Consider the following 19525-nt stretch of genomic DNA (forward strand, 5'->3'; position numbering starts at 1 on the left):
ATTAGAGTCTTTGCTGGTTTGCTATCAGAAAAACCAAACTTCTTCAGCATGTTTGTAATGCATTTAGCTTGACAAACAAAAAATTTCATAATTTTGTTGTTTAACCTGCAAACCTAAAAAGAAAGTTAGTTCACCCATTATGCTCATCTCAAATCTGTTAGCCATGACCTCAGCAAACTCAAAACTTAGCTTCTCATTAGTGGACCTGAATATGATATTGTCGACATACACTTGAGAAGGAATGATATTAGATACTAAATGCTTGATGAACAAGGTGTTTTTAGTTTTTCCACATTTATATCCACTATCCAGAAGATAACTCGCCAATGTGTCATACCATGCTCTGGGTGGTTGCTTCAAACCGTATATAACTTTACCAAGACGATATACATGATTGGGAAATTCATCATTTTCAAGCCCTGGAGGTTGCTTTAGGAATATTTCTTCTTGAAGATTCCCATGTGAGAAGGTAGTCTTAATATCCATTCGATAGACTTTGAAGTTCTTGAATGAAGCAAGTGCACTAAACAAACGAATTACATCAAGTCTAGCAATGGAGGCAAACGTTTTGTCATACTCTAATCCTTCCAGTTGAAAAAATCCTTTGACCACAATTCTTTCTTTGTTTCTAATGACTATCCCATCTTCATCCATCTTGTTTTTGAACATCCAACAAGTGTCAATGATAGTTTTTCCTTGAGGATTGGGAACAAGAGTCCACACACGATGGCGTTCAAATTCATTCAGCTTATCTGTCATAGCCTTGATCCAGTCAGCTTCCTTCATGGCATCAGCGACATTCTTTGGTTCAATCATTGAGACAAAATTCATAAACATGCAGAAGTTGTTGCTAACTCTGCTACGAGTGAGAATCCCAGAATTTGCATCTCCAATGATTTGAGATTCAGGATGATCTCGAAGAATTAGAGGATTAGTACATTCATTTGAATCATTTGGAACAAAATATTCTTGACTAGATGGCTCAACTTCTTCAGAGACAACAAGCTGATCTTCAGAGTTATATTAAGAGCTACTAATATGATCAAAATTGGGAACAAAAGACTTGGTAATATTTGGAAAGAATCTGAATCAAGGTCTGATGGACTGAAGGTGAGTTCATTCAGAATGGATGAAGGGTGATCAATTTTGTTATGAATGAATGATTCTTCAACAAACGAAACATGAGCAGTTTCCTCAATAGTTTGTTTTGAAAGATTGAACACCCGGAAAGCCTTGGACACACTAGAGTAACATAAAAACACTCTTTTATCAGCTTTAGCTTCGAACTTAGATCGTTGATCTTTTTCATTCAAATGTAGCAAACACATGTTGTGTTGGGTATAACATGTTATGTTGAAAACTTCAGTCCAAAACGTCATAGGAAGACCAGTTTCAACGATCATAGTTCTTCCAGCTTCAATGAGATTTCTATTTCTTCTTTCAGTAATGCCATTTTGTTGGAGAGTTCTAACAGCTAAGAAGTTTTGAGAGATTCCTGAGATTGAGCAAAATTCTTCCAAAGAGGAATTTCTAAATTCAGTTCCATGATCACTATGTAATTGCCTGACTTTATGATCATAAAGAACTTCCCATTGCTTAATAAGAGAGATGATTACATTAGCAGCATGGCCCTTCTTCCTTAAAAGGACTACCTAATGAAATCTTGAAAATGCATCCACAATAACGAGAGTATACTTCTTCCCAGCCCTTGACTAAATCAAGATCGGTCCGAAAAGGACCATGTGGAGATTATGAAAAGGTTTGGTAATGGAGGAACATGAATTTCTCTTGAAGGAGGACGTGGTTTTCTTTCCCTTTTCACACATCATGCATATTTTATCTTTGAAAATTTACATCTTAGGAATTCCTCTTACAAGTTAGTTCCCAGAAATCTTTAATCTGTTGTTGAAGTTCAAATAGGATAGTAACATGTGCCACAGCCAATTAAGATGAGATTGAGCACGAGAGAAGAAGTAGCGACGAAGGGAATTGTCAACAAAGAGCATGTCCAAAAGATAAATTTCATTCTGTTGATTTGAAGTCAAAACAATGACATTCTTTTGATCAACAACCATTCCTTCTCTCTTGTTAGTTGGCTGATTGAAACAAGATTATGCTAAATACCTTTCACGTAAGAGACAGTCTTGAATATAACATAATTACACTTGATGGTTCCATATCCCTTTGTAGCTCTCTTGCCATTCTCTCTATATGTAACAGTAAGTCCAGCCTTCTTTTTGATGTCTTCCATAAGGGAACTGAATCCGGTCATGTGCCTTGAGTTACCGCTATTTAAATACCACATATATTCTTTACCATGAAACTAAAATATACAATTAGTATACACTGACCCATCCTGCAATGGGTCACTTAAGAAAAAATATGATAACAAGCATAAGGGAGAGGCATCACCACATCGATAACAAACTTTGGTTCCAGGATTCCTTATTTTAACATTAGATTTTGCTTCATTTTTAATTGTTGAATCTAAAGAATTTTGATCATTTTACTTAAAAATTCTTGATTTAGTTCTAGACCAAGGAATGTCGTTGATGGTATGCTCAGATGATACTTTGCCACGTGGATCAGGAGATATTGAAGAATCATCTGGAATAGAAACCTTTGATTGAGCTCCCGATTCATTATTGCTAACAAAGCACCGAGGAAAAATTTTGAGAATTTCGTTTACCGAATGAACCTCTGTAACGTCCGTTTATTTAATTAGAAACCATCAACCAAACATTTAATATAAAAGCATAGTGAAAATCATAGTATATCAATATTCACATGAAATACAACAAGTTAACAAAATGCGGAACATCATAGTGTGTGTGTGTGTGTGATGCGATCATCCCGAGCTCTTCTCCCTCAAACCATAAGTACCTGAAACATAAACTAAAAACCATAAGCACAAAGCTTAGTGAGTTCCTAAAATACCGCATACCATACATATCAGTCAACATAAAGCTGAACCGGGTCTATTTCACCCCGAGTCTATTTCAACACATATGTCAGATCAAGGATGAACCGGGACTATTTCACCTCCGAATGTAATTCACCCCACATACATAAAGCAATCAAGCATACAGGCATACAAGAAGAGTCACAAAGAGAACAAGCACATCAATCCTAGTATCCTACTGTAAAGTGAGAAAACTCATCTTGATCCGCTGATAACAATGCATACAAGATGCTTCAACCGATAATCACCTCACTAATCATTCAAACAAAACGCTAATTAATAATTACGTCATAATTCATAATCAGGGTCCTAACTCATCATCCTCAATCTCTGTGGTAAAAAACTATTTTACCCATTCCTTACTGGGTCCAACTGGTTTGACCCAATAACTCTATAGTGGCCCAGGCCTATAAATGTCCCAACCTATAAACCTAAGGTCCAATTATGGCTCAACAGATACAAGCCCAAAATACAGCTAACGCCCAAAGCTCAAAATAATTCCAAGTCCAATAAGAGCCCAAAACAATAATATCCCACTTCACAGCGTACGCCATGCATACTCCTCATACGTGCAGCGTACGAGCGTTAACCTGAAAAACGGGCGTATGACCTAGTACGCCCAGCATACTGGCCAGAGTGCCAATCCTTAATTTTTGACTTAACCACTTATTTTTTACCATTAAGACCCATAATATGAGCCCTATCTCATGCATGGTCCAATATAACACATCAAGATAGCATTTCTATGCACAAGGAACATCAGAGAGGCTAAGATCTAGCATTCCTAGCTCCTAGAGTGGCTCAAACTCACAAGGAGGACTCAAGGGGCCAAAATATACCAAAAAAAGGACCTAAACTAGATCTAGAAAATGGAGTTATCAAGGTAGAAGCTTTATACCTTAGAAAGCTTGAATAGTTGATGAAAACTATGGATCTTCAAGCTCCAACTCCACCAATGCTTCACCTTTTCAAAGTAGCTAAAAACACCACAAGATCACAACAAATTGCTCACGAACACTTAAATGGAGGCTAGGGTTTCGTTCTTAGTGTTTAAAGGTATAGAGGTTGGTCATATGAAGGTCCAAGAGCAACTTAAGGTGTTTAAATAAGGCTCAAACCCTAAAAGTTAGGGTTTGCACAAGTGGTTGTACGCCCAGCATACTCTACATATGCCCAACATACGTGGATGCCTCCACGGCCAACCTTTTGTCCCAGTACGCCCATTATACTCCTAGCGTACGCCTAACACACTGGCCAGGGGCCCAAATTCAAAAAGGCTCATCCTCGAAGTCGTCACTTCAAATAACTCCAGATAATGCTCCATCATCTCGACCTCGGGCTCCCACGTCCATTCTGAACCCTTGCGGTGTTGCCATTGCACCTTTACTAGAACCACTGTTTTTGTTCTACAGAGCCTTCGTCTTCCAGTCAAGGATGGAAATCGGTCTCTCAATATAATTCAGGCTATCATCCATATAAATATTCTCCAATAGAACCACCGCGGAATCATCAACCAAACATGTCCACAGCTGAGAGACGTGAAATGTGTGATGGATCTGACAGAGTTCCTCTGGTAGATCCAAGCAATAAGCAACCCTGTCTAATCATGCCAAAACCCTAAAACGAACGATATATCTGGGGGCCAAACTTGCCCTCTTCTTGAATTGGATGACACCTTTCCAAGGTGAAATCGTCAGGAGCACCATGTCCCCAACCTGGAACTCTAGATCTAAACGGCACTTGTCGACATAGCTCTTCTGCCAACTTTGTGCGATCTGAAGTCTACTACAAACCTGTTGTATCAACCCTATCATCTTGAGTACCACCTGAGTACTCCCTATGAATTGTTGAATGACCTCAACCTAACATATCAGGGTCCTGCACTTCCTCCCATAGAGCATCTCAAAAGGAGGTCGATCATGTTAGTGTGATAACTATTGTTAGAAGAAAACTCCGCCAAAAGGAGATACATATCCCAACTCCCACCGAAATCCAATACATTTGCCCAAACCATATCCTCAAAGGTTTCAATTTTTTGCTTACTCTGTCCATAAGTATGTGGGTGGAAAGTCGTGTTGAAATGCACACGAGAACCCAGCTCCTCATGAAACCTCTTCTAGAACCTGGAGGTAAATGGAACATCCCTGTCCAAAACCACTAAAATTGGCAGTACATGTCATCCCACAACCTCCTTGATGTAAAAGTCAGCCAACCTCTCCACAAAGATACTCTCCTAAATTGGAATAAAATGCAACCTCTTGGTCAATCAATCCATGATAACCCATATCGAATCCACTATGTGCAATGTCTGTGGCAAATTCATGACGAAATCCATAGTAATCTCTTCCTATTTCTAAACGGGAATGCCAAATCCAAATGCAACTTGTCGTGAGGTCGCTATGCTCGGCCTTGACTTCCCTGAAAATCAAGCACCTCTCCACATACCAGGCCACACCCGTCTTCATGCAAGGCCACCAATAATCAACACGGAGGTATTCATACATTTTTGTCGCACAGAGATGGATAGAGAACCTTGACATGTGCGCCTCCTCCATCAAAATATGACGTGTACCACCCAAGTATGGAGGCCAAACTCTTTGATGTAGAGTCAACAAACTCGGCTATCATAATCGAATGAAAGCACATAACCCACAATACGCTCACTCTTCTGGTGGTCCTCCCTCGTAGTCTTAACCTGAGCCTCACGAATCTACTCCAAGAGTGGAGTAATCAATGTCATCCTCAAGCACAAATCCCTGATGAGAGCACTAGCCGTCTTGCGGCTGAGCGCGTCGCCGCCATATTGGGCTTCCTCGGGTGATAAAGGATCTCGCAATCATAATCCTTCACCACATCAAACTCTTTTTATAAGTGTAGATAGTACAACGGACTCCATAGAGATAATGACGCCAAATATTGAGGGCAAAAAACACCGCCCCCAACTCCAAATCATGTGTAGGGAAATTTTCCTCATAAGACTTCAGTTACCTCAAAGCTTAAGCAATAACATGATCCCTCTGCATCAGAAATGCACCTAAACCTGTGATCGACGCATCACATTAAACCAGAAAATCCTCAACACCCTTAGGTAGGGTCATAATCGGAACCTCGCATAATCACTGCCTCAGAGTATCAAATGTGGCCTATTGCTCAGGCCCCCAACAAAATTTGACGTTCTCCTTTGTCAAACAAGTCAACGGAACCACTATCCTGGAGAAATCCTGAATAAATCCCCGATAATAACCTGCCAAACCAAGGAAACTCTGAATCTAAGATGGATACATCAGAACCACCCATCTCATCACCGCCTCGACTATGGCCGGATTGACCAAAATACCATTCTGTTTGACATGGTGTCCAAGAAATTGCACCTCGTGTAACCAAAAATCACACTTGGAGAACTTTTCAAAAAGCTTCTCCCTCCTCAAAGTCTCCAATACCTCCCTCAAGTGCTCCTCGTGTTGCTCCTGTGTCATGGAATAGACCAAGATATCTCCAATAAAGACAATCATTGGTTGATTGATCATAGGTCTGCATACACAGTTAATGAGGTCCATGAATGCAACCAGAGCATTGGTGAGTCCGAAAGGCATCACCACGAACTCGTAATGACCATAACGAGTCCGGAAGGATTTCTTCTGTATATCCTCATCCTTGAACCTCATCTGATAATAACCGCAATGCAGATCAATCCTGGAAAACCAAGATGCACCCTAAAGATGGTCAAACAAATCATCGATCCTCAGAAGTGGATAACGGTTCTTCACCGTTAACTTATTCAACTCCCGGTAGTCGATACACATCCGATGTGTCCCATCCTTTTTTCCAAACAAGATCGGAGCTCCCCAAGGCGAACTACTCAATCAAATGAAACACTTGTCTAATATCTCATGTAGCTATGTAGACAACTCCTGCATCTCTGTAGGTGCTAGTCGATAAGGTGCCTTGGCTATCGGAGCCACACTAGGAACCAAGTCAATTCGAAACTCCACCTACCTCTCTAGAGGCACTCCCGGTAAATCCTTTGGGAAAACATCCGGGCTATTCCCAAACAAACAGCGTATCCTCCACTATCTTCTTACCCTTATCCCAAGTATCCATTACATACACCATGAACCCAGAACAACCCTGTTGAAGATAATGTCACACCCCCGAACCAGACGGCGGAAACGTCCGAGGGATATTGTGACTTAATTGAATACCATCATAATGATTATACATGAATCATAACATCATTCATCACCATGCATTGAAATATTACAACCGATATTGTTTACATTCAGTACATTGTTTTAAACATTACATTACCAAAACATAAACCGTTCGATACTAATTTAAACAAAACACCATGACACCACTGGATACATATTCTTCGATTTACTTGTTACCTGAGAATACAAGTATTTTGGAAAAACGTCAACATATGAAATGTTGGTGAGTTCATAAGTGATGTTTGAAAAAAAATGATTTTTGTGAAGTTTGAAAACCCAGAAAATCCGATATTTTCTAAAAAGAGTATTGTATATAAGAAAAAGAGTGAAGATCCGTAAGTATGCTTGTTGATTTTTGTAAACGTGAATAATTGTTAAACTTTGTATACATCACATAGATAAAAGTGTTGAACTCCCCAGGAAAACCCGATGTTTTCCTAATACATAAAATTTTGTGTCTTATTCATTGTTATACCGATACGATGATTGTTTTCGATAATTCCAGGTGACATTGGATTAATTATGGGTTGTGAGTCATTATAATCACGCATTAATGAAAATGACTAGTTTATAACTACCAAATACAAACGATCCCTTAGATGTCGTCCGTACTACTCACTTAATCCAACCACCCTGACTTCTCATAACCCCACAACCGAGGAGAAAGGAGGGTACGAAGCCCCCGTTATTTCCATAAGTCGTTCAAGGCCATCGGGAATGCAAAAGGCACTTGGCCCGACTCGCATTTGACTTCTCGACTTTGCTAGTAGTACTAATGGACCCTTGGGGCCCAACAACACAATAAAGCTATTGAAAGTCCTTTTACACTGAATTGGGTCATAGAAGGCCCAATAACATGTAAGCACGATCCCTTCGGGCCTAAAGATCATTTCATTGGGCTAGCTAGGCCCAACAAGCACGATTTGAAACTTTCAAGCCCAAAGATTGAATATTGACTTCTCATAAATTTTGCGTGTTTATTGAAGTACTATTGTTTATTGATTTTTGGTTCGTTATTGATTCGAGACCGAATCAATTCGTTTGGTAACGATATTGGTGTTGAAAGTGTATTTGTTATTACGTTTTGCCGGTAGTCGTGGTGCTCGTATTTTATCTTAAGGGATTTATTTGTTTAAAAGTAAGAGTTTACCTTTTTATGACCCTTCTTAGATAAAATTTACACTTTTAATCCTTTATATAAAAGAATTTCCATTTTAGTCCTTAAACCATTTTTCTTGACACTTTAGTATCAAAACTTATTGAAAAGACATTTTCAGCCCAGATTTACTTGTTAAACAGCTTAAGTCCTTCAAAAATGAAGTTTTCTCGGTTGGAACCCCCATTTTCGCAAACTTTATAGTTTTCGCCCAAAATGGAAAATTTTTACATTTTTGATCCTTTTTTACTTTGAAAAACATTTTTGACCTTTGAAATGGTTTTAATACACTTGTAATCCTCTGTTTTGCAGAAAGTTGCTTTTCCAGCCCCTCAATTTCAGATATCTCGCAATTTGGGTCTTATTGGGCCGAAAAGCCCATTTTAGCCCATTATGTTCAAAATTTACATTTTAAGCCCCTCAAAAGTGTTGATATTCAGAAAAATTATATTAGAAACTGTTTGGGCCCTTTTCAACCTCCATAAATTATCATTTGTTGTTTTGGGTCCTTAGTTTTGTATTTTTGACAATTTAAACCCAAAAATGAGTTTTATATCCAAAAATGTTCATCCTAACCAAATAAACTATTTTCTACACTAGATTAGTGTAAAATGGTGTAAGTTATGTTTATCTCATTCCTCATGTTGTAGATCTCGGTTTTTAGGTACTTTTTGGCTAAAATATTCATCACAAAACACATAAAATCATACATACAAGCATAAAAATCACACAAGGCATACATTTACTCATAGATCTACACATTTGCTTGTATTCTCCCCCATAAAACTCATAAAACCGAAAAAGAGGGGGTATGAAACTCACCTTGAGTTGTAGTTTCGGTTTTGAAGAAGATTGGAAAGAGATTGATGTTGTTTTCAGCCCTAACAAGCCTTCCCTTGATGATGTCGAACTTAGAGGGTTTCTAAGAGAGTGATCATTATTTTACATGGATTAGAAGGAGAATTTTGATAAAACAAAGAACCTAGATCATAGATCCAAGCATGATCTTACCTTAGATGAAGAATTTGTGGAGATATCTTCTTGAAAGCTCCTTAGATCGCGAAAGTTTTTTAGAGGAATGGGAGAGTTTATTTGAGAGATTTTTGTGTGAAGTGTGTGTGTGTGTGTGGTGTTTCGGCCAAGAGAAAGAAAGAGAGAGGAGAAGAGAGTGAATGATTGGATGTGCATGGAAGTATGAGTCCTCTTGAATGGAAATCCCTTGAATAAATGTGAGGTGGCACACACACACAAAGTCAACTCTTCTTCTTTGTGGGCTTGGGCCGAGAATGGAGAGGGAAAGAGAAGATTTTTGGGCTTTTTGTCCTTAAGCCCATATTATAGTTAAGTTAGATGATGCTTGACTCAAATAAATCAAAGTATAGTTTTTATGACCTATTAGGGCTAAATTAGGTTAATTATGGCCCAAAATGGTTAATATAATTAATTTATTTCATTCTAGGCCCAATATGGCCCAAAATATTGAAATAAATGGAAATGGGTCCAATTAGAGCCCATTTAAGAGTTCTAAGCCCAAGATGGTCAAATTGGAAGCTTCTTGGTCCATTGGGCCCAATAAGGAAGTCCGAGTCCAAAATGGACTTAACAAGAACTTCTAGGGTTTCCAATTGTTTATTGACTACTTGAAATGCTTGCATGGGGTGGTTGATTGAAATTTTGTTGTCATAGAGTATGCATCATACATGCTCTTATGTCTTAGATTCATAATTTGGCTTAAGTGTTGTAGTTACAAGGCACAAAAATTTCTAGTTGTGATAGATAACGTCTAGCCTTCACTATAGAACATAGAGTCGGCCCACACTGAGCACGCTCTCTGTGAATCACCAACTCTCTCCTACTTGGGGCACCAACACACTCTATCTGTAGACCACAGTTAATCATCGCCCCCATTGTGGCTCAACCAATCCATCCCCACAATGACCTTGCTCTTGCGTGGGGGAATATGAACCAAATCGATCATGTACTGCTCGTTCAACAACCACAAAGTACACCCTCGATGAACCCTCTACATTTTGCTTCTCTTGCTCTGTATCAATTCTCATAACATCATTATTGTCCTTCCCTACACTCGTGTCGGTTTCATTCCAGTCCATTGTAAACATGACTCGAATCTGTGACCGAATTTACCGCATTAAAAAAGAAATAAAATGGAGAAATACTCAATTCTCTGAGTTCTTTTCCTTAATCTACTTAAGGAACTGGCATTGTACCAAGACACTTCTTTGGTGTTCTTTCAGCAGCCCTTATTTGTATTTTGTTCTTTGGCCTTGACTTTCCTCATCCCCTTCTTTCTTAGAATTCAAAATATCTTATATGCTCTTCATTTTATTCGCCCACTCTTCATTCAGGGAGGTCGGAACCAGGGGAGGATCTTCCACCTTTAAGGTCATAGCACCAACACCTAAACGCTTACTCTTACTGCTCTTCTCAAGTTCACCTCTTTTATTAGGATTGGCTGACTTGAGGTTATTGTTTGTAGTTATTTGTTTATGACAGAGCAAGTCCACCTTAATCACTACTATAGTTGACCTAGTATCAACCCTTTCTTCCAGATCCACCCTTCTTTGTTTGGGCCCAATCACTTTCCTCAGGAGTTATCTCCTTGACTACACTACCTCGGCTTTGTTACCCAAACTTCATCTTGAGCAATCTTAGAACACGCACAAGTTGATCTTCGGCAATCTCCACCTCTAACAGATAATGAAACTTTCTCGGAGCATCGCCAAACCTATTGCTAAGCACAAGAGATACAAAAGATCTAGTATCCCCTGAATAAAACAAAACCAAAGCAAGAATTGTTGGATTAGTGTCTAATTCCATAACTATTTTGGTATGTACTTGACCCGATGGTGCATGGTCCTTTTGGGTTGCCTTCAGGATGAATTATGGAGAGAAAGGATTGATTATGACTTATTAATATATTATGAGAATAATATATTAAAGAAGAAATCATATTGTTTAATTAATATTAGTCAAGAATTAATTGGTAATTAGTTTTGTGGCTAAATCAGATTTATTAAACTTTAGGGACTGGAATTGTAATTATAAGATAATTGTAATTGGGTTATGGATTACCTTATAATATAAGGTTGGACGAATTCTGTGGGGAAACCCATTAGAAATCGTCCAAGGCTTATTAAAGAAGGGTCCATGGGTTGCTTAGGGCCTAAGCATCCAAATTAGGGTTTCCTTGTTAGATAACCCTAATAGCCTCACTATTTAAGGACCCCTTGAGCAAAAAAAAAAAACGTAGGCAACTGAATCCTTAGGGTTTCTACACGTTTTTGGGTGTCTCTTCTCTTCTCCTCTTCATCCTCTTGCTCTTGGTGTTTATGAACCATTAGAGGAGTGACATTTGTGACTCTAAGCTTCCTAAAGTCATTACAAGGAGGATTTGAGATTGTTATTGCTACATAACAATCAAGGTAATATCTTAAACCCATTCTTATGTTAATATTGATTATCATATGCTAGATCTAGGGTTTAAAGTCTTGGATGAATTGCATGTACAATAGAGAAACCTAGATTCAAGCATTAGGGTTTGCATGAGCACATAGGATGTTCTTATGGCTAAAACCCATCAGTGGTATCAGAGACTTGATTGGTTTCTATTGTATTGATGCCTAACATGTTCATTCTTGTTGCAAAATCGAAATTTTGGCTTTCTGACTGTTGAACTCGGCAAGTTCCAATGCGGACTCGGCGAGTTGGCTTCTACTTGGCGAGTCCATAGAAGAACTCGGCGAGCTCGAGCGTCAGAAGGAGGCAGTTTCGGGATTTCTTGCTGTTTTACTCATGGATACTTGCCTTATCTGTTTTGGGTCATTAAAATCCGATTTTAAACATATTTTTTAGTATATCCTTGATTAAACAAAAGATAATTACCAATTGATTAGATAATAACTTCCTTATTTGTGTAAAGTTTGATTATTTGTATTAATTGGGTAACTTATCTTGCAAGAAATTGATTTTAGGTCAAATTAGATAATAATTAGATTAATTGTTTAATTTAAGTTATTTGCTATTTGATCATTGTGTTTTGAAAAGTTTCAAGACTTGCCCTCAAGTTTTGGAATTTAAATTTTTGATTAAAAGGTTTGATTTTGAAATATTTAAATTCTAAACCTTTATGTTTTGAAAAGTTTCAAACTTGCCCTCAAGTCTTGGAAATTAAATTTTTGATTAAAAGGTTTGATTTTGAAATATTTAATTTCTAAACCCTAATATTTTGAAATGTTTCAAAACTTGCCCTCAAGTTTTTGAATTTAAAAGTTGATTAAAAGTTAATTTAGAAATGTTAAATTCTAAAACCCTAGTATTGCTTTGAAAAGTTCAAATCACACCCTTATGGTTTTATTAATTAATTAAAGTGTATAATTAAAAGAGATTTAATAAATCCATAAAAGTTTTGGTTTACAATTTAATTAATAGTATAATTATTAAATTTGACCACATAGTATTTTAAAAGTGTAAAATACACCCTATACTATATATAACATTAAAAGTCTAACATTATATATATGTATGAGTAAAAGTCAGTCTTACCGTTAGTAGGCCTCATTCACGAAGCTGGTCTATAAGGGGTGTTTAAGGAAATTGCCTATAAAATAGCGATTGAATGGGTATCCACTCTTACTCACCGCACTGTTGACTAGTGGAGGGTCATTAGTCGAACGGGTAGGATAGGACAGAAACCTTCCATTATAAGTATAATGAAGTACAAAAGTAACTAAATGTTTTTACAAATTCCCAATCATAGTTACTTTAGGCAAAAGTGAATTGATGTAATTCCATGAAATTACACTTTGTACCCTTGCGAAGACGTTAGTGGAGCGTGTGTGGTTAACCGGCACACTAAATGGTTCTAATCAAAGGTAGCAAAGGGTGACTTAATGTTTGTCATAGTTCGGTGGAGCGTGTGTGGTTAACCGGCACATCAAATAGGTGACTGTAACATGTGGGGGCACCATGTAAGTTTGCATAGTTATTCACACCCGCTTTGTGGTCCTCGGTATCCCAATCACAGGGCATATCGAGATTTAAACATGCCATTGAAAAGTTCAATGAATCTCAAAGGATCTAGGAGTTTTCAAAGCATTCAAAACTTAATCTGTTTTTCATTTTTCATGGTGGAAAATTAGTGAATCGTCATTCACTTACCTTCAAATGTTCTGCAATTTGGGTTACGACATCCCTGTCCCAAGTTGTGGAATATTGTGTTGGGTCCTAGACTTGATATCTCATTTGGGTGATTTATTAAGGACTCAATCAATCAACTAACTTGAATTTATTTTCTCCCGTTTTGTAGATGTCAAAGTACGACAACTATGGTCTTCCCAAATCCCGTGGAACAAGCATTCCACATGAAGATGATATTCCACGATTCTATCGAGGAACAAGAGATCATGCTTCACTTCCTCCACCTCCTCCAATTATTCTCCCTAACCTACAAGATCGAAGAATTGAAAGGTTCAATGTCACTAAAGCCCTATTGGAAGTGAAACATGAAGATGATAAACCCTTGTGTGCCCACATTCTAGGAATGAAATCACACATCGATAGGTTGATAATGTTGGGTGCGTCATTCCCTGATAAGTTGGCTGTGAACTGGGTTCTGCAGTCACTCCCTGAATCATATAATGAGTTTAAAAGAAAGTATTGTATGATGGATCATGACACAAGCCTCATTGACTTAACTCACATGCTCATTGCTGCTGAATCAGAAATGATTTGGCAAAGCAATGAAGCATATTTGTTACGAAAGTCAACCAACCATGCTTCCGAGGATGTTCTAGGAGAACCGACCTGCGTTTACTGCCAAGTGAAAGGGCGTTGGATACAAGTCTACCCTAAGAGCCTAAAGAGTCTAGAAGATGGGAGAGTCAAAGAGTATGGCTGTGCTTCAGGTAAAATCCACTATCTAACTCCATTAAGGTCCTATTCGTTGATTCTTATTACATAATGTGATAAGATTACATTTGAATGTTTTGCAGGATCAGTGAAAAGAGAGGAAGCTTGATGAAAGAGCAAGATGAGTCTAATCACAAAGAAATGGATCTCGATCGCATGGACTTGAAGAATAGATTTTGAGCTTAGAAATTTATGATAGAGTTGTTAGGAATATTTGACTACATAGTTTTTTAGTTGATTTTGCATTGTACGGACAAATGTTTTCCACTGCTTTTATGAATAAAATAAATTTTGGTTTGACTCATTTATTTATTTATTTCGTTGCAATGAAATCGTTATGAAAAATTGACGTTCGCATATTTCTACAACAAATGGATGTGATTCTTAATTATGTTATTTATGAAAATGTCAAGAATTTTCCAAATAGGGAGAGTTTCTCATCATCCAAGTTTCAAGTGGACAGAAACTTGGAATCATGCAACTTGGTTGCAGGATGAATGACAAATTTCATATTTGGAAATTAGACTAATTCGTTGACAAAGTGTCAAGTGAAGGACTAGGAGATCGAGCACACAAAGTTGTGTGTTAGTCAAGTCCACCACAAGAGTAACAAAAGATATTCGTCATGATTTACTAAAGGTTTAGTAAATGTGGTTATACTTATAAGATTAAGTGTAATTTTGAATTGATTGAAAAGGTTTAAGTCAATAGCAGAACGAATAAGAAGAATCAAGTAGGCAGAAAGATAAAAGTTTCTCTATTCTAAGAAGAAAGGAGAGTACCTTTTATGCTTTATGATATGTCTTAATGATTAAGAACCATATCTCAGTTGATCCTCTAAGTAAATCTTAGTACAATTGTATGTCTGAGAAGAGGAATCAAGAATTGAAGAAATGGTTAAATCAAGAAGTCAATCATACTTCGTTCCAAAACAAGTCTTAGTGTTAAGATTGTGACATTGAATGACAAGTCTTAAGAAGGTTTATAACATTCATCAAATGTAGGATTTGGAAAAAGGTTTTCTTATTCTTGCACATTTGAAATTGGTAATTTGTAATGTCTTGGATAAGACAAAGACCAAGAGGACCAATTTTGTGTGGTGTTTTGTCTTGATAAAAGCTACACTAACTCTGCGATCTTTTAGGTAAATATGGCAGCTTTGCAGCCAATGTCACTTCTTTTGGCAATAGAACCATATGTACTCTTTGGGAATGGTACACAGGACTATCTCAGACTTAGCCTTTCTCTTTACCATTTAGTCAAATGACTTGACCATGGCCGATCCATTTCCATTTGGTAGAGAAAGCTTTTCTGGAATTCCAATGTTCCCATTATCAATGTCCATGGAAGTTTGGGAAGTAGATCTTCCAACCAAATTTGCATTACCAGTTTGCCAAATCATTTCTGATTCATCAGCAATTAGCAAATAGGTAAGATGGATAAGGGTCATGTTGTGGTCTATCATATAGTAGTCCTTAAATAACCCACTATATGACTTAGGAAGTGACTGAAGAACCCAGTCAACAGCCAACTTCCTTGAGACTTCGACACCCAACTCTCCCCGCTTGTTAATATGTAATTTCATCTCCAAGACGTGAGCACATACAGACTTTCTTTCCTGCTAATAAGGCTTTGAGTGACCTAGAACTTGTGGGTTAGGGAGAATTATTTTGAGGAGGTGGAGGAAGTGAAGTATGACTTCCATGATCCAACTGCAGAACATCATCTTTAAGAGGAAAGCTTGTTCCGAAGGATTTGGGAAGACCACAGTTGTCTAAACTAGACATCTACAATGGGAGAAATTCAAGTTAGTTGATTTAAGTCCTTAATATAACCCCCAAATGAAATATTAAGGCTAGGACCCAACACAATATTTTACAATTTGAAAAAGAGATGTCGTAATCTAAAATGCAAAATATTTGAATGTAGGTAAATGACGATTTACCAATTTCCACCACGAAAAACGAAAAAGAATTTTAAGTTTTAAGTTAACTGAAACTCCTAGATCCTTTGAGATTCATTGAATATTCAATGGCATGTTTAAATCTCGATTGTGCCCTTCAAATTTGTGACTGGGATGTCGAGGATCACAAACAAGGTGTGAATAACCATGCAAATTAGCTTGGTACACCCAATGTTACAACCACCTAATCAATGTGTCGGTTAACCACACACGCTCCAATGATCTATGATTAATATCAGGCTACCATTTCCATGCACTGTCAGTCCAAATTAGTGTGTCGGTTAACCACACACACTCCACTAACGGCTTAAGAAGGTGCAAAGTGCAATTTCATGGGTTAGCACCGTATTCACATTTTCCTAAGTAACTAAGATTTGGGAATTTATAAGTGTTTAGTTACTTTATATTTATCATTATACTTTTAATGAAGGGAGAATTAGAGTCCTATCCTACCTAATCGGCTATCGACCCTCCACCAGTCAAGGAAACGGTGGGTGAGAGTGGACACCCATTAGACTACCATTTTATAGGCAGTAACCTTATACCCCCCTTATAGACCGGCTTCATAAATGAGGCCTGCTAACAGTAAGACTGAATTTATTCTTATACGTATATATAAATATTAAACCTATAATATTATCATAGTATAAGGGTTGAATTTTAAACTTTTAAAATTCTAGGGTTTGGAATTAAATGTTTCAAAATTTAGACTTTTACATTTACAAATTCCAAAACTTGAGGGAAACTTTTGAACAATTCAAAAAACTTTTGGAATCCATAACTTATGAGTTTAATATAGGATTTAATGAAAAGACTCTTGAAAATCCATAACTTGAGGACAAGTTATGGAGTTCATAAAACCATTTATAAAAAGGACTCTTCATTTTTATATAACCTATGAGTTTTAATGACTTTTAAAAGAAAGACTTTTCACTTTTCCATAACTTGAGGACAAGTTATGGATTTCATCAAAAACCATTTAGATCAAAATTGTAACATACAAAAACAATCAACTTGTCTATGATCTAAATTAAACTCATAAGAACAAGACAATTCATATCAAACAAATTTCATGTAATTAGCCTCACGATATAAACTAATACAAAACATTAAAGTTTGACAATTATCTTTTAAATTGGATTAGCATGATCATTACCACATCTAAAACATGTTTATAAATTAGGGTAATGATCCTAGTCCAATTCCAGCCAAAAACATCGAAAATCTGCACTTGAGTGTATGAACAAAATCAACGTGTTGGGCTCTTTTGTGCTTGGACTTGGTGAGTCCACTGTCCAAAACAGCAGAAAATCGATTTTTAAAGTATTTCCAAGAAAGAAGCATTAAGTATAACTGAAAACAAGCCTAGTCTCTGATACCACTATTGGGTTTTGAGCATTCTATCACTCCTTTGGTGTAGATGCAACCCTATATACCTCGGATCTATGTTTTCTCTATTATACATCCAAATATCAATTTTCCACAGTATCATCCTAACTAGCATATTATGGATTATATACAATATGAAATATAGTTGAATGACATATCTTTTGTTGTAGCTTGATTCATTGGACCTTAAAGAGCTTAGTGCCACAAGTGTTGCACCTAAAATGGTTCATACAACACCACCAAAATTTGGAATAACTTGAGAGAAGATTCTTTATACTCAAAAATCGACTAGCCCTCACGTGTCTATCACTAGTCACTCCTTAGTGCCAATTTCATGAGCTAGAGGGATTCTTATATAGTGTGCACATTAGGGTTACACCATGTAACTCATGACTTTCCATATTCCTCATGATCCATGGGTTTTAACCTCCATGGAGTATCCATGGGTCACCACATGGGTTTAGCCCAACATGAAGAACTATGGATCATAAGCCCACTCTATAAGAATGAATGATTTACCAAATCAATCCCTATTTATTTAATTAGTCTCTTTTGATCACAAAATTAATTCCAAACTAATTCTTGATGAATACTAATTAAATAATATTAATATATTAGAACTTATAATATATTACTAAATCATAAATATCCTCTTCTCATAAAAGTCTATCCAAATTGTTCTGATTCCATGCAACCCAAATGGACCATGCTACTCTCGGGTCAAGTACATACCAATAATAGTTATGGGCTTAGATACCTAATCCAACACTAAATACCTAACAAATACAATTACATATTATTGATACTGGATAATTCTTTGAATGAAAGGTCTTACTATACAAAGGTTGGGCTCAGACAAGAGTTTTCCAATAATGTAACACCTAACCTTCTAAAATTACCTAATCCCAACAGTATGTAACCTAATGCATTCACTTAATAGTTAACTGATATCAATGGAAATTCCTAAAAGCACGAAGCAAGCAGCATTCGATCATTGAGTAATCCAAATTAAGCATCTCCTAAATAGGTCATTCTATGAAATAACTTATCCAATACTAGCATGCAAATCTAAAAGTTCATACAACAGTCACATAAAGGCATCTCTCCTAGCATTCTATCATGCAAATACTAAGCAGATCATTAGCCCTAATCTAGCATGTGATTCACAATTATACAAAATCAAAGCATAACACATAAAACATGTATGGGTATTTTGGAAGAAATTACTTGAGCTCGGTCGATTACATACACCACACCCTTTCTCTTATTGGAAATCTTTAACTAAAACTTTTCTTTTTATGAAAAATCTACAAAATCCTCAGTTTGAGTTCAGACACACCCGGGAGTATGTCTGAACCCCTCAAACCAAGGCTCTAATACCAACATGTAACGTCCCAAAAATTAGAACTAAAATTTTCATTTTTATTTAATTGAAAACCATCAACCAAACATTTCATATAAAACAATAGTGAAAATCGGAGTATATAAATATACATCCAAAATGTATCAAGTCAACAAAATGTGGAACATCATAGTGTGTGCGATGCGATCATCCCGAGCTCTTCCCCTCGATCCGGAAGTACCTGAAACATAAACTAAAAACCAATAGCACAAAGCTTAGTAAGTTCCCCAACATACTACATACCATACATATCAGTCAGCATAAATCTGAACCTGGTCTATTTCACCCCCGAGTCTATGTCAGCTCAAGGTTGAATCGGGTCTATTTCACCCCACATACATAAAAAAATTAGGGATACATGCATGCATCAAGAGTCACAAAGACAACAAGCACATTAATCCTAGTATCCTACAGTAAAGTGAGAAAACTCACCTCAGTCCACTGATAACAATACACACAAGCTCCTTTAAACGGTAATCACCCTACTAATCATTCAAACAAAACCCTAAATAAT

This window comes from Lactuca sativa, chromosome 2 (genome assembly GCF_002870075.4).
Source record: "Lactuca sativa cultivar Salinas chromosome 2, Lsat_Salinas_v11, whole genome shotgun sequence".
NCBI classification, from domain to species: Eukaryota; Viridiplantae; Streptophyta; class Magnoliopsida; order Asterales; family Asteraceae; genus Lactuca; species Lactuca sativa.